The sequence below is a fragment of the Nerophis ophidion genome, linkage group LG27, assembly GCF_033978795.1.
Source record: "Nerophis ophidion isolate RoL-2023_Sa linkage group LG27, RoL_Noph_v1.0, whole genome shotgun sequence".
Taxonomy (NCBI): Eukaryota; Metazoa; Chordata; class Actinopteri; order Syngnathiformes; family Syngnathidae; genus Nerophis; species Nerophis ophidion.
The window spans coordinates 17,549,001-17,562,764 of record NC_084637.1 but is presented as its reverse complement, the minus strand read 5'-3'; the positions used below and the strand labels follow the sequence as shown (position 1 = coordinate 17,562,764).

At 42.4% G+C, this 13,764-nt stretch overlaps 2 non-coding genes across 2 annotated transcripts; one reads left to right on the top strand and one right to left on the bottom strand.

The window, feature by feature from the left end:
- Window positions 1-8,526: 8,526 nt before the first annotated feature.
- On the bottom strand, window positions 8,527-8,598 carry trnad-guc (transfer RNA aspartic acid (anticodon GUC)). Its single transcript has one exon. It is a non-coding gene; the product is annotated as a tRNA-Asp (tRNA).
- Window positions 8,599-9,633: 1,035 nt separating this feature from the next.
- Window positions 9,634-9,705, top strand: trnae-cuc (transfer RNA glutamic acid (anticodon CUC)). Its single transcript has one exon. It is a non-coding gene; the product is annotated as a tRNA-Glu (tRNA).
- The last annotated feature ends 4,059 nt before the right edge of the window (window positions 9,706-13,764 follow it).

The following is a 13,764-nucleotide window of genomic DNA, read 5'->3' as shown; positions in this document are numbered from 1 at the left end:
GGGAGTTTGGAACTCATGTTTAGCAAAACAGGAGATGTTCCAAGTCAACAACATAAATTCTACATGTGATCACTCGTCATGTCCTCATATTGTTTGAACCAAGAACGAATTAGGTGTGTTTCATATAAGGTCCTCATATTTTCTGAACCACATTAGTGTGTGTTACAATGTTAATGTCAAAGCTTTAAAATGAGTGTCTCAATTCAGGTCCTCATATTTTCTGAACCAGATTAGTGTGTGTTAAAATGTTAATGTCAAAGCTTTAAAATGAGTGTTTCAATTCAGAAAATTCAGTGCCTCTTGTTTACAGCCGGTTTCTGCAGCGCTGCTTTCAGTGATCAAAGTATTTTTTCGGTGGTCGTGTTTTTGGTACATAACTTGTAAATACTGCGCAAATAATAGGCTATATATATATATATATATATATATATATATATATATATATGTCTTGATTGGATTATCCAGAGAATAGTGCTCGATACCGTGGTAGAGCCCAATATGTAGGTGTGGGAAAAAATCACAAGACTACTTCATCTCTACAGATCTGTTTCATGAGGGGTTCCCTCAATCATCAGGAGATTTTAATGGAAGCATTCACATACAATGGTTTATATAGGGCACAGAGTGGGTGGGTACAAGCAGGCGTATCACCACACCCTACGCCTGCTTGTACCCACCCACTCTGTGCCCTATATAAACCATTGTATGTGAATGCTTCCATTAAAATCTCCTGATGATTGAGGGAACCCCTCATGAAACATATCTGTAGAGATGAAGTAGTCTTGTGATTTTTTCCCACACCTATATATATATATATATATATATATATATATATATATATATATATATATATATATATATATATGTATATGTATATACATTCAAACCCCGTTTACATATGAGTTGGGAAATTGTGTTAGATGTAAATATAAACGGGATACAATGATTTGCAAATGATTTTCAACCCCAGTTCTGTTGAATATGCTACAAAGACAACATATTTGATGTTAAAACTGAAAAACATTTTTTTTTGCAAAGAATTTAGGGATTTTACCATCTACGGTCCGTAAAATTATCAAAAGGTTCAGAGAATCTGGAGAAATCACTGCACGTAAGCGATGATATTACGGACCTTTGATCCTTCAGGCAGTACTGCATTAAAAACCGACATCTGTGTGTAAAAGATATCACCACATGGGCTAAGGACTACTTCAGAAAACCACTGTCAGTTACTACAGTTGGTCGCTACATAAGTTAAAACTCTACTATGCAACGCAAATGCCATTTATCAACAACACCGAGGAACGCCGCGGGCTTCGCTGGGCCCGAGCTCATCTAAGATGGACTGATGCAAAGTGGAAAAGTGATCTGTGGTCTGACCAGTCCACATTTCAAATTATATATGGAAATTGTGGACGTGGTGTTCTCCGGAACAAAGAGGAAAATAACCATCCGGATTGTTATAGGCGCAAAGTTCAAAAGCCAGCATCTGTGATGGTATGGGGGTGTATTAGTGCCCAAGGCATGGGTAACTTACACATCTGAGAAGGCACCATTAATGCTGAATGGTCCATACAGGTTTTGGAGCAACATATGTTGTCATCCAAGCAACATTATCATGGACGCCCCTGCTTATTTCAGCAAAACAATGCCAAGCCACGTGTTACAACAGCGTGTCTTCGTAGTAAAAGATTGCGGGTACTCTCCTGGCCCGTCTGCAGTCCAGACATGTCGCCCATCGAAAATGTGTAGCGCATTATGAAGCGTAAAATACGACAACTTAAGCTGTACATCAAGCAAGAATGGTAAATAATTCCACTTTCAAAGCTTCAACAATTAGTTTCCTCGGTTCCCAAACGTTTATTGAGTGTTGTTAAAAGAAAATGTGATGTAACACAGTGGTGAACATGCCTTTTCCCAACTACTTTGGCACGTGTTGCAGCCATGAAATTCAAAGTTAATTGTTATTTGCAAAAAAAAAAAGTTTTCAGTTTGAACATCAAATGTGTTGTTTTTGTAATGTTTTCAATTGAATATGGGTTGAAAAGGATTTGCAAATCCTTGTATTCAGTTTATATTTACATCTAACACAATTTCCCAACTTTTATGGAAACGGGGTTTGTATACATATATGTGTATATATACATATATGTATAAGTGTATATATATATATATATATATATTTATATATATATATATATACATGTATGTATATATATATGTATATATATATGTGTGTGTGTATATATATATGTATATGTATGTATGTATGTATGTATGTATATCCACTGCGATGAGATAGCGACTTGTCCAGGGTGTACGCCGCCTTCCACAGGATTGCAGCTGGGATAGGCACCAGTGCCCTCCGCGACCCCAAAGGCAATATGTGGAAGAAAATGGATGGATGGATGGATGGATGTATATATCCATTCATACTGTAATTACCTGCTGGTGGAAATCTTTTACGTTCGTGTGGTGTTGATTTGATGTTCATTGTTCCTATGATCTCAATCACACCATCCGTACCTGAAAGCGTATTGGCTTTTAGAACTGTTGTTGTGTGTCTGGGGAAGCATAGAGATGAATGTGTTTGCACAGGAGGCAAAACCTGTTAGAATTGTGCCGTTTGTTATCAAAAAGATTGGTAAGTAAAGTTAAAAATAGTTTGTGATTTTAAATGACTTCTTCTGTAAGGCTACAATACATTATATCATTTTAATTAGTTTTCACGTATAACCCGTACTTTCAAAATGTGACGGTGCGCCACTTCCAGTTAAATTAAAAGGAAGACCTTGTTGTGCAATAATGAATGTGTCATTTGTAGTTGGGAAACATATTTCCATCTGATTAAAACTGTTACTACAAATGAATCTTATTAAGAAATGCAAATATTATTTCTAGTAGGATTTTAACGACCTGTACATATACAAAGTGTTGGACTTAAGTTGTTGGCCTAGAAATTTAGTTTAAAGTTTTTTAATTTTCCATCAGATATCGGATCTTGAATACTCTGACAATACAGATTTTGAAGATCAAACCTATGTTCCAGACTCAAGAGGCAGTTCTTCAGATACAAGTGTTTGCAGCAGTGATCTCAGAGTCATACCATGCCTCTCCCAAAATATTTTGAAGGACACCATCAAATCATTTGGGATTGTCAAAACACAGAGATAAATCACCAATTCAAGCAAACCTGGAAGTTTCAGTTCATCATTAGCAAGCAGTGGTCATAGTTCTTTAAAGACAGGTTGCAGCGCTGATTCTCCAGAGAACACTTCCCAAAATATAAGTTTCATAAAAGTTGCACCATTACCCAAAATGGGCAATGGTAAAGTATTACAATTCTGTAGTGACTGAAAGAGTTGAGTGTTAAGTGTGACTTAAAGTGTATTCTTTTTACAAAGCACAATATGTTAAATGTTTACTTTTACAGTTTTGTAATTCTTCCTTTCAAATTGACAGCAGGACAAATCGCTGGAAGTGGGTATGTCTCAAGCTTCTTCCACTTGGTCCACTCCAAAGCGGGGTAAATAAATAATCCACATTATTTACTAGAATATTATATTACGTTTTGCACCTTTTCACTGTGTTATAGTTATTATTCCTTCAGTAAGAAATGGTATTTTGTGTCCTTTATGACAGCTGCAAAGGGGAAGAAGTGGAAGCAGTTGAATGACACATGTTGCATTTTGTAACTGGCAACAAAGTACCAGGTAAAAAAGATTGTGAAGCCTGCCTCCATAAAGAACTAGTAGCTCTACAGGACAGAGATTGGCTTGCCATCAAGTACTACATCCATAACAGAATTATATTAAAAAAAGGGAAAAAAATGTTTTCCCACATCTTCTGTGGTAGTTTGAGTATGTTACCAGCAATTAAAAAAACAAGATACACAGCAAGCGTTTTGTATTTATTCCAGATAATTCTTGGCGACAAAATCCACAAAAACAATTCAGTTACACTTAATCGACAATTACATTTCTACCCATGCTTCTTTTAAACTCTTCTTGGTTTTACATTACAGTAGCATGGGATTGGGATTTTTTTAAAATGACAACACATCAACTAAACCAGTGGTTCCCAAAGTGGGCGGTACCGCCCCCCTGGGGGCGGTGGAAAGATCTGGGGGGGCGGTGAGGAAGAAGGGGGCGGTAGGGGGGCGGCAGTCCGAAGTCAAAGTCAGAAGTTTGAACGTTTGTTTGACGATTTGTACACAACACGTGCAGCAGGACGAGTCAGTGGACGACGCATCAGGGTCCGGTTACCACACGCCGCTCTGGCCCAGTCAGATCCGACAGCATAGACTACAAAAGCAAAAGCTCGGGTTTGTAATTTCAAGCTTGTAATGTTCAAATTTTATCTTATAATAAAAACCGCATTCTGGCGGTCAACATCATCTTGAGTTCAAGTCAACATGAAATTGGGGACTCGCCAGAACGCGCCGTGTTGTGTTGTGTTGAGCTGGTTAGGGTGGTTTTTACCATTCTATGTTGCTGAAACAGTTAAAACTGCTAAAAAATAAATTGGTTTACTAAATTGGGTTTTATTTGTGAAATACACATTTGTGTTTAACCTTTCTTTTTTCAAATTGCAGCATACCAAATATCAAGAAAGAGGTGTTTGTTTCCATATGTGTCTGGTGGTGGGTGGGCGGGGGGGGCGCTAGGAATTCACTGGGGAGCCAAGGGGGTGCCAGCCTGCAAAAGTTTGGAAACCATTGAACTAAACCAACTCAGGTGGTTTTGTTAAGTCTCTGATGTCATTAGCCTCATATGTCACATGACCTGAAATCTTTAACACTCTGTGATGTCATGGTTGTCATATTTCACAAACTTGAAATCTTAAACACTCTGTGACGTCATGCTCCATCATATGTCACATAAACTTGAAATCTTAAACACTGTGACGTCATGGTCGTCATATGTCACATAAACTTGAAATCTTAAACACTCTGGTCTTCATTTGTCACCTAAACATGACAAGGTCCTCATATGTACCATAAAAATCAGGTTCAGAAAAAAACAAAAGAGTTGTAAAAATCTTAATAGACCACTGTGTTTCTAAAATTCTGGTTCACTAACCGTCTGATTCCCAGGCCTGTAGGACCATTGGAAAGGCATGTCCCCATATGTCACGTTTTTGTCATAAGTCCTCTGATATGTCACCCAAACACGTATGTGTGTGTGAGTGTGTGTGTGTGGGTGTGTGTGTGTGTGTGTACGTGGCTCTCTGTCTTCTGTGTATGAGGCTGCAGTGCATTAATAAATGTCCCCACACGATGTACATTTGACAGTGATTCATAGCAGGGAAGCTTCCTACGGTACGATGACCGCCAAAATATCATTACTTAAAATAAAAGTTTCAACAACTTACCGTGATGTGCTTCCTCAAATTTGACGTTGAGTTACAGTAAGTTGAAATGTCCACTTGTTTGGGGAGACACAAATGACAAAGCATTGCATAACTGTTTTTTTTGGTTGTCAGAAGCTTGAACATGGATTTTATGTGAGGCCAGGGGTGTTGTTCCTCTTCTGGTTGACGCGAAGCGTTCGATGTTGTCGCTGCCATTGTTGTCGTTTGCCGCTGAAACTCAATGTGCAGTTAATCATGTGACCGCCTGGCTCTGTTTGATTGGTGAAAGGAGTGAAACGTCACCACGAGTGACTGCATTGGATTGGTGAAACGGAGTCAAACGTCACCAGTGAGTGCATGTGATTGGTGAAACGCAGGCATGCGATAGATCCTATGTTGAAAGTGTGTCTGACAAAACCAAAACAAACAAAGCGTGCATTAATAGTTCGATAAAAATCAGTAACGAGTAACGAGCTGAATGTAGATAAATGTAGCGGAGTAAAAGAAGCGTTTCTTCTCTATAAATATACTCAAGTAAAAGTAAAAGTATGTTATATTAAAACTACTCTTAGAATTACAATTTTTCCCAAAAGTTACTCAAGTAGATGTAACGGAGTAAATGTAGCGCGTTACTACCCACCTCCGGTCGGCATGGAGCGACTTGCAGGAGGGAAATAGCCTTTCTGGTGACATTGTGTGGCAACACCAACCTCACCCTCAACACGGACTACACCAAGGAGTCAATAGAGGACATGAGAAAATAACCTCTGTTCACTCTTGTTAGAGTTGTATGCGTTTTCCACGTCCAAGTCCATATTCCTGCAGCAGTTTCCTCAGACACAAAAGTTCCCGCTCAAAGACTTCAACCAATGACCTTTGCAAACCACATTTCAGACTTTGTACAACTGACGTGGTATGGGTGCTTCGTGCATCCGTCAAAAAAGCAGCCAGGAGGCAAGAGTCTAGGTAGGTTGTCAGCTCTCTGGTGTTCTAGTGGCTAGGATTCAGTGCTCTCACAGCCGCAGCTTGGGCTCGTTTCCCGGTCAGGGAAGCACTGTCTAACCAGTCTGGGAACAGTCAATTTTTAATTTATGTCCACAATTCTCATGTTTATGGTCATTGGATGCAAATTGTTAACATTGACATTTTCAAAAAAGGTGACGGGAAATTTGTTCAACTGTTCTTCAGCGTGGAAGTCTGAACAATGGGTGTTCTTATTATGTCGTGAAACCGAAGAGTGTAAGTGGAACCTAGCGGATATCTTTCACATAAAAGACGCAAGATAGCAGAGGATAATTTTGATCTATCGACCTCTGGATTATGAGTCCAGCACACCTCCGCTGCGCCACTCTGCTAACTGTATTTGCAGTCCTATCTTTATGGAGGCGTGGATTGAAAGACCATCCCTTATGTTTTCCTGGTGAGAAACTTGCTTGTCTTGTGAGACGAAAATAATTTGTCCTTGTCAAATAGTACTAAGGCACCCCAAAGTAGAGGGGTTTGTTTCTTCCGCAGAACTGGCCTTAAAAAGATTAAATCCCGACAAAGTTTTCAATAAAAATACGTTCGGATGCCTTCTAATCTTTTACATATATTCTTGGTTTCAACTTATTCCGCAATACTGAATTTGAGTCACTGACTAATACAAAATTTTTCCTTTTTGAAAACTTGTTATGCATCCTGACTTCGAGGAATGCTCAAACGGTAGTAAAGTACTACCATATCTGTAGGACTGTGCAGTATCTCCATGTCCACGCATTACAATTTTCAGACAGGGATACTGTGGTCACTGCTTAAGGTTGAACAATATGTTAAGTGATGAAAAAAAGAGGAACCAAAACAATCTCCCCATCAGGGAGGTGAAACCTGGAATTTTGCGTGACAGGCGGAGATACTGTCCACTATACTAACAAGGACTGTGCTGACCTGTGTTTTCTAAAGACCAACCAACGATCCAGGCTTATCCCTGCCACGCAGTAACCACAGCGGTGCCATGTCATACGTTTGCCGTCCCATAAAGCTGATAAATTGATTATCTAAAAGTCCTATGTGACGGTTGTGTGGCCGAGTGGTCTAAGGTGCTGGATTTAAGCTCGAGTCTCTCAGGAGGTATGGGTTCAAATCCCACCACTGCCATTTCTATTATTGCAAAACACTTGTATCTTTCCTGATCAAAGCAGTAATACCAAGCTTGGTCCTCAATTGGAATGCTTTGGAAAACTTGTGGAAATCAGGCCAAAGCATCAACTTTGGAGTTCTTTACACTAGGAATGTGATCAAAAAGAACACAACCAGGGCAGAGGTGAAGGGGTTGCAAGTCATTAACATTGACATTTTCAAAAAAGGTAACTGGAAATTTGTTCAACTTTTCTTCAGCGTGGAAGTCTGAGCAATGGGTCTTAAAACCGAAGAGTGTAAGTTGAACCTAGCGGATATCTTCCACATAAAACACGCAAGCCAGCAGAGGATAGTTTTGATCTATCAACCTTTGGGTTATGGGCCCAACAAGCTTCCGCTGCGCCACTCTGCTAACTCTATTGGCAATCCTACCTTAATGGGGGCGTGGATTAAAATACCATCGCTTATGTTTTCCTGGTGTGAAACTTGCTTGTTTTCTGAGACAAGAAGGATTTGTCCTTGTCAAATAGTACTAAGGCACCCCAAAGTAGAGGTGTTTGTTTTTTCCGCAAAACTGGACTTCCAACAGTAGAGGTACCGACACTGTGCACTTTAAAAGATTAAATGCTGACAAATTTGTCAGTAAAAATACATTTAAATGCCTTCTAATCTTTTACATATATTATTTTACATATATTCTTGGTCACTGACTCTAATACACAATTTTTCCGTTTCGAAAACTTGTTATGTATCCTGATTTCTAGGAATGCTCAAACGGTAGTAAAGTACTACCATATCTGTAGGACTGTGCAGTATCTCCAGCTCCACGCATCACAATTTTCAGAGATGAAACTATGGTCGGCCCTGAGATCAGGTGGTGACTTGTCCAGTGTGTACACCGATTTCCGCCCTATTGTAACTGAGATAAGCACCAGCGCCGCCCGCGACCCCAAAGGGAATAAGCGGTAGAAAATGGATGGATGGGATGGAAACTATGGTCACTGCTCAAAGTTGAACAATATGTTAACTGATGAAAATAAGAGGAACCAACAAAATCTCCCCGTCAGGGAATCGAACCCTGGTCTTCCGCGTGACAGGCGGACATACTGTCCACTATACTAACAAGGACTGCACTAACCAAGGTTTTTTAAAGAACAACCAACGGTCCAGGCTTATCCCTGCCACGCCACAACCACAGCAGTGCCATGTCATACGTTTGCCGTCTCATAATGCAGATAAATTGATACACTAAATCATCTATATGACGGTTGTGTGGCCGGGTGGTCTTAGGTGCTGGGTTTAGGCTCCAGTCTCTCAGGAGGCGTGGGTTCACATCCCACCACTTCCATTTCTATTCTTGTAACACATTTGTATCATTCCTGACCAAAACAGTAAGACCAATCTTGGTCCTCATTTGGAATGCTTTGGAAAACTTGTGGAAATCAGGCCAAAACATTAGCTTTGGAATTCTTTACGCTAGGAATGTCATCAAAAAGAACAAACTAGGAGTGAGGATGTGTGCAGCAGTCCAAATACAACACAAAATGAGTGACCGTGTAAATATGCAATGTTCTATCAACCTATATCATTTTGTACGTATGCAGATTACAAAAGCTATTGGTCTGAGTTTTCCCACACAGTTTTAAGGATGAAGGATCAATTATTCAATTAAGCAAAGGACAGTTTTGTTTCATTGACTTGGTATGGCTAAAAGGTGGACATGTATGCTTTTGTCAACCTGTCGTTTGAAGATCTGCGCCCCTACCTTAGACACCCAGACCAGTTGTATTTTTCCCTGTATTCGGATCACACCACAGTGATAGCATGTATCGCTGGTCGGCACGGAGTGACTTGCAGGAGGGAAATAGCCTTTCGGGTGACATTGTGTAGAAACTCCAAACTCACCCTCAACACTGACTACAGCAAGGACTCAATAGAGGACATGAGAGAAGAATGTCGGTTCGCTATTGTTAGAGTTGTATACTTTTTCCAAGTCCATATTCCTGCAGCAGTTTCCTAAGACACAAAAGTTCCCGCTCAAAGAATACAAACAATGACTTTTGCAAACCACATTTCAGACTTTTTACAACTGACATGGTATGGGTGCTTCGTGCATCCGTCAAAAAAGCAGCCAGGAGGAAAGTGTCTAGTTTGATTGTCAGCTCCCTGGTGGTCTAGTGGCTAGGATTCGGCGCTCTCACCGCCGCGGCCCGGGTTCGATTCCCTGTCAGGGAAACTTTATCTAACCAGTCTGGGAGCAGTCAATTCGTAATTTATGTCTACAATTCGCATAATTTTGTTCAATGCATGAAAATCATTAACATTGACATTTTCAAAAAAGGTAACCAGAAATTTGTTCAACTGTTCTTCAGCACGCTTCCGCTGCGCCACTCTGCTAACTGTATTTGTAATCCTAGCTTTATGGAGGCGTGGATTGAAAGACCATCCCTTATGTTTTGTTGGTGAGAAACTTGCTTGTTTTCTGAGACAAAAAAACTTAGTCCTTGTCAAATAGTACTAAGGCACCCCAAAGTAGAGGCGTTTGTTTCTTCCGCAGAATTGGACTTCCAAGAGTAGAGGAACCGACACTGTGGACTTAAAAAGATTAAATGTCGACAAATTTGTCAGTAAAAATATGTTCAAATGGCTTCTAGTCTTTTACATATATTCTTGGTTTCAGCTTAATGCGCAATACTGAATATGAGTCACTGACTCTAGTACACAATTTTTCCTTTTTGAAAACTTGTTATGCATCTTGATTTCGAAGAATGCTCAAACGGTAGTAAAGTACTACCATATCCGTGGGACTGTGCAGTATCTCCAGGTCCACGCATTATAATTTTCAGAGAGGGATACTGTGGTCACTTCTCAAGGTTGAACAATATATTAACTGATGAAAATAAGAGGAACCAAGAAAATCTCCCCGTCAGGGAATCGAACCCTGGTCTTCTGCAAGACAGGCAGCGATACTGTCCTTTATACTAAAGAGGACTGTGATGTCCTGTGTTTTCTAAAGAACAACCAACGATCCAGGGTTATCCCTGCCACACCACAACCACAGCGATGCCATGTCATACGTTTGCCGTCTCATAATGCCGATATATTGTTTCTCTAAAATATTTATGTGACAGTTGTGTGGCCGAGTGGTCTAAGGGGCTGGATTTAGGCTCCAATATCGCAGAAGCAGTGGGTTCAAATCCCACCACTGACATTTCTATTCTTGTAACACACTTGTATCTTTCCTGACCAAAGCAGTAAGACCAAGCTTGGTCCTCATTTGGAATGCTTTGGAAAACTTGTGGAAATCAGGCCAAAACATTAGCTTTGTAGTTATTAACGCTAGGAATGTGATCAAAAAGAACACAAACAGGGATGAGGATGTTTACAGCAGTCCAAATACAACACAAAATGAGTGACAGTGTAAATATGCCATGTTCTATCAACCTATACCATTTTGTACGTATGGAGATTACAAAGGCTTTTTAATCTTACTTTTCCCACAGTTTTAAGGATGAAAGATTAATTATTCAATATAGCAAAGGACAGTTTTGTTTCCATTACTTGGTAGCTCCAAGACCTTAATGAAGAAGACATATCGAGGACCCAGATTCCCCTCGCCCGGACGCGGGTCACTGGGGCCCCCCTCTGGAGCCAGGCCCGGAGGCGGGGCACAATGTCGAGCGCCTGGTGGCCGGGCCTGTTCCCATGGAGCCCAGCCGGGCACTGCACAAAGAGGCAACGTGGGTCCCCCTCCAATGGGCTCACCACCCATAGCAGGGGCCATAGAGGTCAGGTGCGAAGTGAGCTGGGCTGCAGCCGAAGGCAGGGCACTTGGCGGTCCGATCCTCAGCTATATAAGCTAGCTCTTGGGACATGGAACGTCACCTCACTGGGGCGGAAGGAGCTTGAACTAGTGCGCGAAGTAGAGAAATTCCGGCTGGATGTAGTCGGACTCACTTCGATGCACAGCAAGGGCCCTGGAACCACTTCTCTCGAGAGGGGCTGGACACTCTTCCACTCTGGCATTGCCGGCAGTGAGAGGCGACGGCCTGGGGTGGCAATTCTCGTAACCTCCCGGCTCAAAGCCTGCACGTTGGAGTTCAACCTGGTGGATGAAAGGGTAGCCTCCCTCCACCTTCGGGTGGGGGAACGGGTCCTGACTGTTATTTGTGCTTACGCACCAAACAACAGTTCAGAGTACCAACCCTTTTTGGGTACACTCGAGGGAGTACTGGAAAAATGCTCCCTCGTGTGTTTCCCTTGTTTTGCTGGGGGACTTCAACGCTCATGTTGGCAAAGACAGTTAAACCTGGAGAGACGTTATGGGAAGAATGGTCGTCCGCATCTGAATCCAAGTGACATTTTGTTATTGGACTTTTGTGTTCGTCACAGTTTGTCCATAACAAACACCATGTTAAAACATAAGGGTGTCCATATGTGCACTTGGTACCAGGACACCCTAGGCCGCAGTTCCATCATCGACTTTGTGGTTGTGACATCGGATTTGCGGCCTCACGTTTTGGACACTCGGGTGAAGAGAGGGGCAGAGCTTTCTACCGATCACCACCTGGTGGCGAGTTGGCTGCGACTGTGGGGGAAGATGCCGGACAGACCTGGCAGGCCCAAACGCATTGTGAGGGTTTGCTGGGAACGTCTGGCAGAGTCTCCTGTCACAGAAATTTTCAATTCCCACCTCCGAAAGACCTTTGAACATGTCACGAGGGAGGTGCTGGACATTGAGTCTATTGTCGAGGCGGCTGATTGGAGCTGTGACCACAAGGTAGTTGGTGCCTGTCAGGACGGTAATCCTAAAACCCGTTTGTGGACACCAGCGGTGAGGGATGCCGTCAAGCTGAAGGAGTCCTATCGGGTCTTTTTGGCTCATAGGACACCGGAGGCAGTGGACAGGTACCGACAGGCCAAGCGGAGTGCAGCCTCAGCAGTCGCGGAGGCAAAAACTCGGACATGGGAGGAGCTCGGGGAAGCCATGGAAAACAACACCGTGTATGGTGCGGATGGTGTTCTGCTGACCTCGACTGCGGATGTTGTGACTAGGTGGAAGGAATACTTCGAAGCCTTCCTCAATCCCACCAACACGTCTTCCTATGAGTAAGCAGTCCCTGGGGAATCTGTGGTGGGCTCTCCTATTTCTGGGGCTGAGGTTGCTGAGGTAGTTAAAAAGCTTTTCAGAGGCATGGCCCCAGGGGTGGATGAGGACCGTCCGGAGTTCCTTAAGGCTCTGGATGCTGTGTGTCTGTCTTGGTTGACAAGACTCTACAGCATCGCGTGGACATCAGGGGCGGTACCTGTGGATTGGCAGACCGTGGTGGTGGTCCCTCTCTTTAAGAAGGGGGACCGGAGGGTGTGTTCCAACTATCGTGGGCTCACACTCTTCAGACTTCCCGGTAATGTCTATTCGGGCTACTGTTAGAATAATGATGTATATATTATCACACTAACTTTAGTATGCTTAAAGTTTGTTGCTTTAGTTCTCAACTATTGTGCTCAAGTTGGACTTTTTCTATTCTATGCAAGGACAAAACTTCTTGTCTGAAGGGTGGCCTCAGCCACAGATGTTATCTTTGTTTTGGCCCGCTGGTAGCCAATGACTTCAGGGACCTCAGCAGGGATGGGATGACAGCACGCAGGCGAGACAGAGACTTCAAGGATCTCGACGAAGATAAGATGACAACACGCAGACGAAGCAGAGACAAGGCGAAATCACATTCCATCGCGTACGAAGCGTCCTGGACCTGCTTTGCATAATACATGTGACCCAATAAAGTGATGTTGACTATGGAACTCTAACCAAAAAGAGGAACGCGGAAACTGGACCTTAGAGCATGGGGCAAGACTGTGACTAAGTGTGCAGTGCCCGCGTTCTCCTCATGAGCCCGATTTAACTCTGTGTCTGCTTGGTTCCTTGCTTCTTGTCTGATTAATAGATGTCATCAGTGTTTGAACCTGACATCTTCTTGGTCCTTCGAGCCGGATTCCAACACGTCTGACGATTACAGCCGGGTGAGTAAAATCAGAAGACCATGGCACCCATATCTCCCATTTGAGGAGCTGATTTTCTTCACCCCGGGCTGGGATCGGACGACTGACGGGAAACTGAGGACAAGAGGAAGGAACGCAGATTTCATTAAGTACGATTTGAATTACAAAGGAAAAATAGCAAGTGACTGAGGCTTACAACGCATAGAAAAAGAAAAAAGCGACGCATAGAAAAAAGCGTGTAACCGAGGGTCACGACGCGTAGAAAAAAAGCGTGTAACCGAGGGTTACGACGCA